The sequence below is a fragment of the Neoarius graeffei genome, chromosome 3 (genome assembly GCF_027579695.1).
Source record: "Neoarius graeffei isolate fNeoGra1 chromosome 3, fNeoGra1.pri, whole genome shotgun sequence".
NCBI classification, from domain to species: domain Eukaryota; kingdom Metazoa; phylum Chordata; class Actinopteri; order Siluriformes; family Ariidae; genus Neoarius; species Neoarius graeffei.
Window position 1 is genome coordinate 72,109,730 of NC_083571.1, and position 9,251 is coordinate 72,118,980.

General features: G+C 43.1%; 2 non-coding genes across 2 annotated transcripts; one reads left to right on the forward strand and one right to left on the reverse strand.

The window, feature by feature from the left end:
- Window positions 1–5,172: 5,172 nt before the first annotated feature.
- trnak-uuu (transfer RNA lysine (anticodon UUU)) lies at window positions 5,173–5,245 on the reverse strand. Its single transcript has one exon. It is a non-coding gene; the product is annotated as a tRNA-Lys (tRNA).
- An 891-nt stretch (window positions 5,246–6,136) lies between these two features.
- On the forward strand, window positions 6,137–6,228 carry trnar-ucu (transfer RNA arginine (anticodon UCU)). The gene is given in 2 exon segments: window positions 6,137–6,173; window positions 6,193–6,228. It is a non-coding gene; the product is annotated as a tRNA-Arg (tRNA).
- Window positions 6,229–9,251: the final 3,023 nt, after the last annotated feature.

A 9,251-nucleotide genomic window follows, 5' to 3' on the forward strand; every position in this document is an offset into this window, starting at 1 on the left:
TTTGGTAATAAAATAAATGTAAAAGTTTTCCAAGAATATTGTGGGGAAAGTTTGTGAACCCAGTATTTTAATCAAATGGAATCATAAATTGGGTGAATCGTTACATGATTAGATTTACAGTAGGTGTGAGGAATGACCAAGCGATGAGTCGTCGGTACTACTGGTGGCACTGAGGTGGTGGAACGGCCCCTAAAACACATTCTACGGTATGTGGGTGGCCCAGGAGTGGGACATGTTTAGAGTTGCAGAGGGTGTGTAGGGAAAAGGAGGACCACTTGATGTAATTGGAAACCAGCACACCCAAATAAGGAGGGCAGAAAGACTTCACCACAACATGGACTTTTTAACTAAACTTTACACAAGAATACAATAAAACCTGACTTAAGAGTTTATTTAAACATTATGCGAGAATTGACGTTTTTGCTCCTTGGCAGCCCCTATGGTTAGTGTAATTCACTTACACCACTGTAGTAAATACCCTGCTTTGAGCTACTCACGGACAGATGTGCACGTGCATTTGCTTATAAGCTGAAAGATAAGAAATGGCAGAAGTCAAAGAACTATGTCGACTGACGAGATGGAGTAATTATTACAGTATTTTGCACGAGTTTTATTTATTGTGACATCGGAGATGAGAACACAAAGTTTTAGTTTTGCTGAAATACTGTGTATGTATTTGTAGATCACATACGTTGTTGGCTCAGCATTTGATAGTGGAGTTTGTGTGTAATCAACATAATATACATTGGGTGGTGTAATTTATTACAAGCTAGCTGAGAGGTTTGCAAAGATGAATTTATTTATTTTCATGCTAGCCTGAGATGGGACTGAGGTTAGATAATGCTTATCTGAATAAAAACCTACAAATCTCAGTGGGACAGTGATGACACTAAAGTTACAGCCTAAGTGACAATCTTTCATAAAAAAAATGTTGGCAGGGATGTAACTTTGCTGGTGGATTGTCATTGTTTTCCTGTTAGCTGTGAGACAGATCACTACTCTTGTCTTGAAGTAAACATGCAGCCCAGACTTTTGTGCATGCTTGTAGGCAAAATTTGCACAACTTGGAATAGTAGCATGTTAAGCTAACATAACCAGAACAGTACTAACACCGACCTATCAAATGCTGGGGAATGCTAATGAACAGCTAGTCAACTAAATTAACTCTAAACCTCTGTGGAAATAAGTTAACTTGGCTTATGATCAAAAGCTAGAAAGTCGACAACTTTGCAAACAGCCAAATATCAATCAAGTGAAACAACACGTACAGTGGTGCTTGAAAGTTTGTGGACCCTTGAGAGTTTATTTTTCTGCATAAATGACCTAAAACAGTGTTTCACACAAGTGTTAAAAGTAGATAAAGAGAGCCCAGGTAAACAAATGAGACAAAAATATACTTATTTATTGAGGAAAATGATCCAATATTACATATCTGTGAGTGGCAAAAGTATGAGAACCTTTACTTTCAGTATCTGGTGTGACCCCCTTGTGCAGCAATAACTGCAACTTGAACATTTGCGGTAACTGTTGATCAGTCCTGCACACCGGCTTGGAGGAATTTTAGCCCATTCCTCTGTACAGAACAGCTTCAACTCTGGGATGTTGGTGGGTTTCCTCACATGAACTGCTCGCTTCAGGTCCTTCCACAACATTTCGATTGGATTAAGGTCAATTGAACTTGGCTTATGATGAAAAGCTTTGACTTGGCCATTCCAAAACATGACCTTTATTATTCTTTAACCATTCTTTGGTAGAACGACTTGTGTACTTGGGGTCGTTGTCTTGCTCCATGACCCACCTTCTCTTGAGATTCAGTTCATGGACAGATGTCCTGACATTTTCCTTTAGAATTCGCTGGTATAAGTCAGAATTCATTGTTCCACCAATGATGGCAAGCCTTCCTGGCTCAGATGCAGCAAAACAGGCCCAAACCATGATACTACCACCGCCATGTTTCATAGATGGGATAAGGTTCTTATGCTGGAATGCAGTGTTTTCCCTTCTCCAAACATAATGCTTCTCATTTAAACCAAAAAGTTCTATTTTGGTCTCAACCATCCACAAAACATTTTTCCAATAGCCTTCTGGCTTGTCCACGTAATTAGCAAACTGCAGACGAGCAGCAATGTTCTTTTTGGAGAGCAGTGGCTTTCTCCTTGCAACCCTGCCATGCACACCATTGTTGTTCAGTGTTCTCCTGATGGTGGACTCATGAACGTTAACATTAGCCAATGTGAGAGAGGCCTTCAGTTGCTTAGAAGTTACCCTGGGGTCTTTTATGACCTCACCGACTATTACACACCTTGCTCTTGGAGTGATCTTTATTGGTTGACTACGCCTGGGGAGGGTAACAGTGATCTTGAATTTCCTCCATTTGTACACAATCTGTCTGTGGATTGGTGGAGTCCAAACTCTTTAGAGATGGTTTTGTAACCTTTTCCAGCCTGATGAGCATCAACAATGCTTTTTCTGAGGTCCTCAGAAATATCCTGTGTTTGTGCCATGATACACTTCCACAAACATGTGTGGTGAAGATCAGACTTTGATAGATCTCTGTTCTTTAAATAAAACAGGGTGCCCACTCACACCTGATTGTCATCCCATTGATTGAAAACACCTGACTCTAATTTCACCTTCAAATTAACTGCTAATCCTAGAGGTTCACATACTTTTGCCACTCACAGATATGTAATATTGGATCATTTTCCTCAATAAATAAATGACCAAGTATAATATTTTTCTCATTTGTTTAACTGGGTTCTCTTTATCTACTTTAGGACTTGTGTGAAAATCTGATGATGTTTTAGGTCATACTTATGCAGAAATATAGAAAATTCTAAAGGGTTCACAAACTTTCAAGCACCGCTGTAGTAAGGCAGCTAATGTAAAATTACTTACGAGTTCGACAGAAAGAAGCCCAGCTCAGCATCTGTTTTTCAGCCTTTATTGCTCCCAGCTCTCTCCACAGAGTAAAAACCAGCCCAAGATTTCTTGCTCAGGCGATCTCTTTTTCCTTCCTTGGCTTCTTCCAACAGCGTCGTCTTTAGTCTTTTAATCTCAACTGCTGCGATGTCCAAACTAATAACAAATTGGCCTTTTCTTAATAAATGTTTATGAACATTTGTGCAACCTGCATTTATTTCTCTTTTCTTTCGCTTTCGATCATCTGTAAAAAGAGAGCTCAGATTTCTTGTTAAATCTATTTGTAGCAGGGACTTGCAGAGGATTAAAGAGGGGCAGGGGCTCAAAGTCAGAAAAAGGGCAGCAAGTGCATGATTTTTTTTTTCCCCGGTCCTTTCCAAAATATGGAAATGTAGAATTAAAATTAACGTACTAATAGGAAGGTAAGTACTTAGCTATGTGTCCTGTGTTGGTGAAAGTGATATGCAATTGCCATTTCTTTTGTGTCAGCAAAATTGTCACTCACATAGGCTTGGAAGAGGCGGCACGGTGGTGTAGTGGTTAGCGCTGTCGCCTCACAGCAAGAAGGTCCTGGGTTCGAGCCCTAGGGCTGGCGAGGGCCTTTCTGTGTGGAGTTTGCATGTTCTGTCTGTGTGGGTTTCCTCCGGGTGCTCCGGTTTCCCCCACAGTCCAAAGACATGCAGGTTAGGTTAACTGGTGACTCTAAATTGACCGTAGGTGTGAATGTGAATGGTTGTCTGTGTCTATGTGTCAGCCCTGTGATGACCTGGCGACTTGTCCAGGGTGTACCCCGCCTCTCGCCTGTAGTCAGCTGGGATAGGCTCCAGCTTGCCTGTGACCCTGTAGAAGGATAAAGCGGCTAGAGATAATGAGATGAGATAGGCTTGGGAGACATGCAAAGCAATAAAACACTAGTGCATTATTAGGCTTTCTTATTGTTAAAGATTTAACATTGAACAGTGAAACCTGAACTTTGAACAAATAAGTAAATAGCCTAATGGACAAAATGATAATCAGTCCTTCCTCTCATAAGGTAGAAGCCTAACATTCCAGGGGCCTTAAAGCAGTAACCTTCTGGGGGCCATGTCCCTGTAGATATTAATGACCTCATTGTGATTTATGGGTATGTCTTTTTCAGTCGAGAGGAGAAGGAGATCAGAGAGCCTCTCTTCTTTGCATAGGCTTCTGAATACATTTTTCACAAGCTTTTGTTTGTTTTTTTCTGAAACATAACCCACATTTGATTTGAGCATGTTGTGGAAAAGGTCGACGACTAGTTATATATACAAGAGGAGAATGTAAGCTTCCCGATGATATATGACACCGAAGCGCGGCCGAGGCAATCGATTGTGAACAGTAACAGGTCAGGTCACATCAGTTAACAAGCAGATTATTAAACTACAGAGACTTAAATCACTCGCACAAATGTCAGTAGCCCTACAAACACCCAAATGTCATGTACATACAGTTTGAAAGGGCGAACTGTTAGACCATAACTCACATGTTCAAGCTGCCTCACTGTCCCGCCTCCTCTGTTATCATTGTGGCAGCGCGCGCAGCGGCTTCTTCCCTCTCACTCCCGTCCGCGCGCGCCCCCTCTCTCAGCCCGCGCGCCCCCCCTCTCTCTCAGCCCGCGCGCGCCCCCTCTCTCAGCCTGCGCGCCCCCTCTCTCTGTCCGCGCGCCCCCTCTCTCTGTCCGCGCGCGCCCTCTTTCAGTCCGTGCGCCCCCTCTCTCAGCCCGCGCGCCCCCTCTCTCTGTCCGCGCGCGCCCCCTCTCTCAGCCCACGCGCCCCTCTCTCAGTCCGCGCCCCCCCCGCCCCCCCTCAGTCCGCGCCCCCCCCGCCCCCCCTCAGTCCGCGCACCTCCTCTCTCAGTCCGCGCGCCCCTTCTCTCTGGCCGCACTCGAGCGGAGTAGCAATAGACAGAGAAGCGGCAGCTCAGCGCACACAACCACCCCGGATTACAAGAACATTGGTAGATTACCGTGGAGTTTTTGTACCGCCGTTGTTTTAAACTTCTAACAGGACTGTATTATTTATTATTAGGATTATTATTATTATTATTATTATTTTAAAAGGGCAACATTTAATTCGAGGCAAAAATGGCAGGGGCTCAAGCACCCCTAAAAGCCCTATGTGTGCACGTACCTGATTTGTAGACAAAAAGGTTTTTTTTTAAGTATTTTATGACACACGTGCCTCTCTAAACGTGGAACAAACATAAAAATATGTTGAATATAAAAAGTAAGCTCGCCCGAACAGGGACTTGAACCCTGGACCCTCAGATTAAAAGTCTGATGCTCTACCGACTGAGCTATCCGGGCTTCGGGGTTGTGTGTTTCACATCATCTTCACATCACTGTGGTTAAGCTCTAAGCACTGACTAATCATTTTCATTTAATAAAATTATATTCTATTTACACCTGAGCACAAGCTTATATTTTGCTTTTGTGCCGTCTGGTGCAAATGAAGAACAAAATTAAAGCAATGCTCACAAATAGTACTATAAAAAACTATAACCTATATCACTGTGGCCAAATCAGTTGTATCTGAATAAAAAACAAAGTCGATAAAATTCCTGTCACTGGAATTTTTTTCTGTGAAATTCAGTTTGTTCAAAATCATAACGTTCCACCTTAAACGACACTGCTATGAGGCCGCTCATGATCCCATCCATCCATTATTTCATCTCATCATCCGTAGCCGCTTTATCCTGTTCTACAGGGTCGCAAGCAAACTGGAGCCTATCCCAGCTGACTACGGGCGAGGTACACCCTGGACAAGTCGCCAGGTCATCACAGGGCTGACACATAGACACAGACAACCATTCACACTCCCATTCACACCTACGGTCAATTTAGAGTCACCAGTTAACCTAACCTGCATGTCTTTGGACTGTGGGGGAAACCGGAGCACCCGGAGGAAACCCACGGGGAGAACATGCAAACTGGGCTTGAAATTCCAGGACCTTCTTCCTATGAGGTGACAGTGCTAACCACTACACCACCCGCTCATGATGATATTTTGATATAACACTTGGACCAGAAGAGGTAACGGTTACAGATAGAGAGAGAGTGTATTTCGCGACCATTTCATTCTGGTTTTGAGATTTGCTTATTGGTAGTTTTGTGGGCAGGACTATAATTTGGAATTAGAAATATCATAGGGTTATTGTTGTTTCTTCATAGGAGCAATTCCTGATAGGTTCAACAGGTGGCTCCGTGGCGCAATGGATAGCGCATTGGACTTCTAGTCAAACACTGGAGGAGTGATTCAAAGGTTGTGGGTTCGAGTCCCACCGGAGTCGAATTTTTATTTTTGTCCTTTCTCCTGTTAAAAATCTGTTTTATCATTATATATATATATATATATATATATATATGGGCGGCACGGTGGTGTAGTGGTTAGCGCTGTCGCCTCACAGCAAGAAGGTCCGGGTTCGAGCCCTGTGGCTGGCGAGGGCCTTTCTGTGCGGAGTTTGCATGCTGTCCGCGTGGGTTTCCTCCAGGTGCTCCAGTTTCCCCCAAAGACATGCAGGTTAGGTTAACTGGTGACTCTAAATTGACCGTAGGTGTGAATGGTTGTCTGTGTCTATGTGTCAGCCCTGTAATGACCTGGTGACTTGTCCAGGGTGTACCCCGCCTTTCGCCCATAGTCAGCTGGGATAGGCTCCAGCTTGCCTGTGACCCTGTAGAACAGGATAAAGTGGCTAGAGATAATGAGATTTTATATATATATATATATATATATATGATGCTTTTAGTCATCGATTTTTTCCCCTAAGTTTGCGCTTTCTTTTCATTAATTCAGACAAAATATACGGTTTAAAATTCAGTGTAAGAATTAAAAGAACCAATATTCATAAGCACATACACACCCACTATATGGGAGGGAAATACAATAATCCTGTAAAATATTTATAAGCAGAGTAAGGCAAAGTGTCTACAAAAATAACCGCTGCCATATTAGCTGATGTAAATAGCTATAGAGCAACACCTCCACTATATTGGAAAGGTCCTGATTTGATTGCAAAGACAGTGCAGGTCTGTGGAGAAATTTTTCTCTCCTCTGATGAAATCGACTGTAACTAACTTCATGTTCAACCAATTTTCACAAATTGGGCCTTGCTTCAAATATCAGTATATATTTTCAATGTCAATGTTTTTATTAGCCTAATTCCTTTAAAAATGCCATCAAAGCAGCTCATCTCCATCCTGCACTCAGCACCATGGATGCTCAAATACCCATCATGCTTTTATTACAACAAAATTAGATCATTGTAATGCTCTGTTCATTGTTCTTCCAGCTAAGCCCATTGCTTGGCTTCAAAATGTTCAAAACTCTGTAGCCAGAATCCTCACTCACACTAAACACTTGGCACTTATCATCCCCACTGGTTCCCTGTTCTACATCACATCTCATTATCTCTAGCCGCTTTATCCTGTTCTACAGGGTTGCAGGCAAGCTGGAGCCTATCCCAGCTGACTACAGGTGAGAGGCAGGGTACACCCTGGACAAGTCACCAGGTCATCACAGGGCTGACACATAGACAACCATTCACACCTACGGTCAATTTAGAGTCACCAGTTAACCTAACCTACATGTCTTTGGGGGAAACCAGAGCATATCCACACAGACACAGGGAAAACATGCAAACTCAGCACAGAAAGGCCCTCACCAGCCACAGGGCTCGAACCCAGACCTTCTTGCTGTGAGGCAATGGCACTAACCACTACACCACCGTGCCACCCCTGTTCTACATCATATTCAGTATAAAATTATTCTGTTCACATTTAAAGCATTGCATGGCTACACTCCTCAATATCTAATGGAATGACTTCAGCCCTACTCTCCCATTCGCAGTCTCAGATCTTCATCTTCTGGTGTGTTGTCTGTCCCTAAATGTAAACTATCCACCATGGGCTCCAGTGCATTTAGGGTCACAGCCCCCAAGCTGTGGAATTCTCTCTCTCAGTGTCTTTGGGATTGTACATCTCATCTCATCTCATTATCTGTAGCCGCTTTATCCTTCTACAGGGTCGCAGGCAAGCTGGAGCCTATCCCAGCTGACTACGGGCAAAAGGCAGGGTACACCCTGGACAAGTCGCCAGGTCATCACAGGGCTGACACATAGACACAGACAACCATTCACACCTACAGTCAATTTAGAGTCACCAGTTAACCTAACCTGCATGTCTTTGGACTGTGGGGGAAACCGGAGCACCCGGAGGAGAACATGCAAACTCCACACAGAAAGGCCCTCGCCGGCCACGGGGCTCGAACCCGGACCTTCTTGCTGTGAGGTGACAGCGCTAACCACTACACCACCGTGCCGCCCGGGATTGTACATCTCTTCCAAATTCAAAAATCTCTCCTGTGGAGGACGGCTCCATATGGACAGTCGAAAGTCACACTTGGAAGATGGCTCTGGACACTTACAGTAATACATTTATATCTAAGGACTACAGTTGACTTGCTAACTTTAAGACTGCAGTTGTTATGAACAGTTTTGCACTCAAGTTTCCATCAATGAACAGTTTATAACTTCAACAAAACAGACTTTATGTTAAAACTATAGTGATTTTCCTGGTTTCACAGTTACACTTTGTGACTCTATAGGACACAGTTTTAGAAGTGAGTTATTTATAATCACACTATCTGTTATCACCCAAATGAGGATGGGTTCCTTTTTGAGTCTGGTTCCTTTCAAGGTTTCTTTCCCATGTCGTCTCAGGGAGTTTTTCCTTGCCACTGTCACCACAGGCTTGCTCATTGGGGATAAATTAGGGATAAAATTAGCTCATGTTTAAAGTATTTAATTTTCTGTAAAGCTGCTTTTTGACAATGTCTGTTGTTAAAAGCACTATACAAATAAATAAACTTGAAAAATCATCTTAAATCTGACCCTCTCTGCTCTCCCTCCTCCTGATCACTGACTGTTTATCCTTCTCAATGCTTTGATTTTGTCTGTTATCTTTAAAGGTAGACTGCATTTCAGATTTTTCAAGTTTAGGTCATAAAAAGAATTTTCCCTGACACCCAATTATTTTTGTTTAGTGGACCAAAAGCTACTGAATTTAAATCACAGACCTCCAATTGTATTAGTTTTTTTAATCGAACAATTAATGAATTTAGGGCCACATGGCCCTAAATTCTCCACTATTTTTTCTTGCTTCACCATGGCACAATACAAGATACTACGTCATGCATCACATGGTGGGCTTTCCCTGTTTGCGCAAGGCATTGTCTCATCTCATCTCCTCTAGCCGCTTTATCCTTCTACAGGGTCGCAGGCAAGCTGGAGCCTATCCCAGCTGACTACGGGCGAAA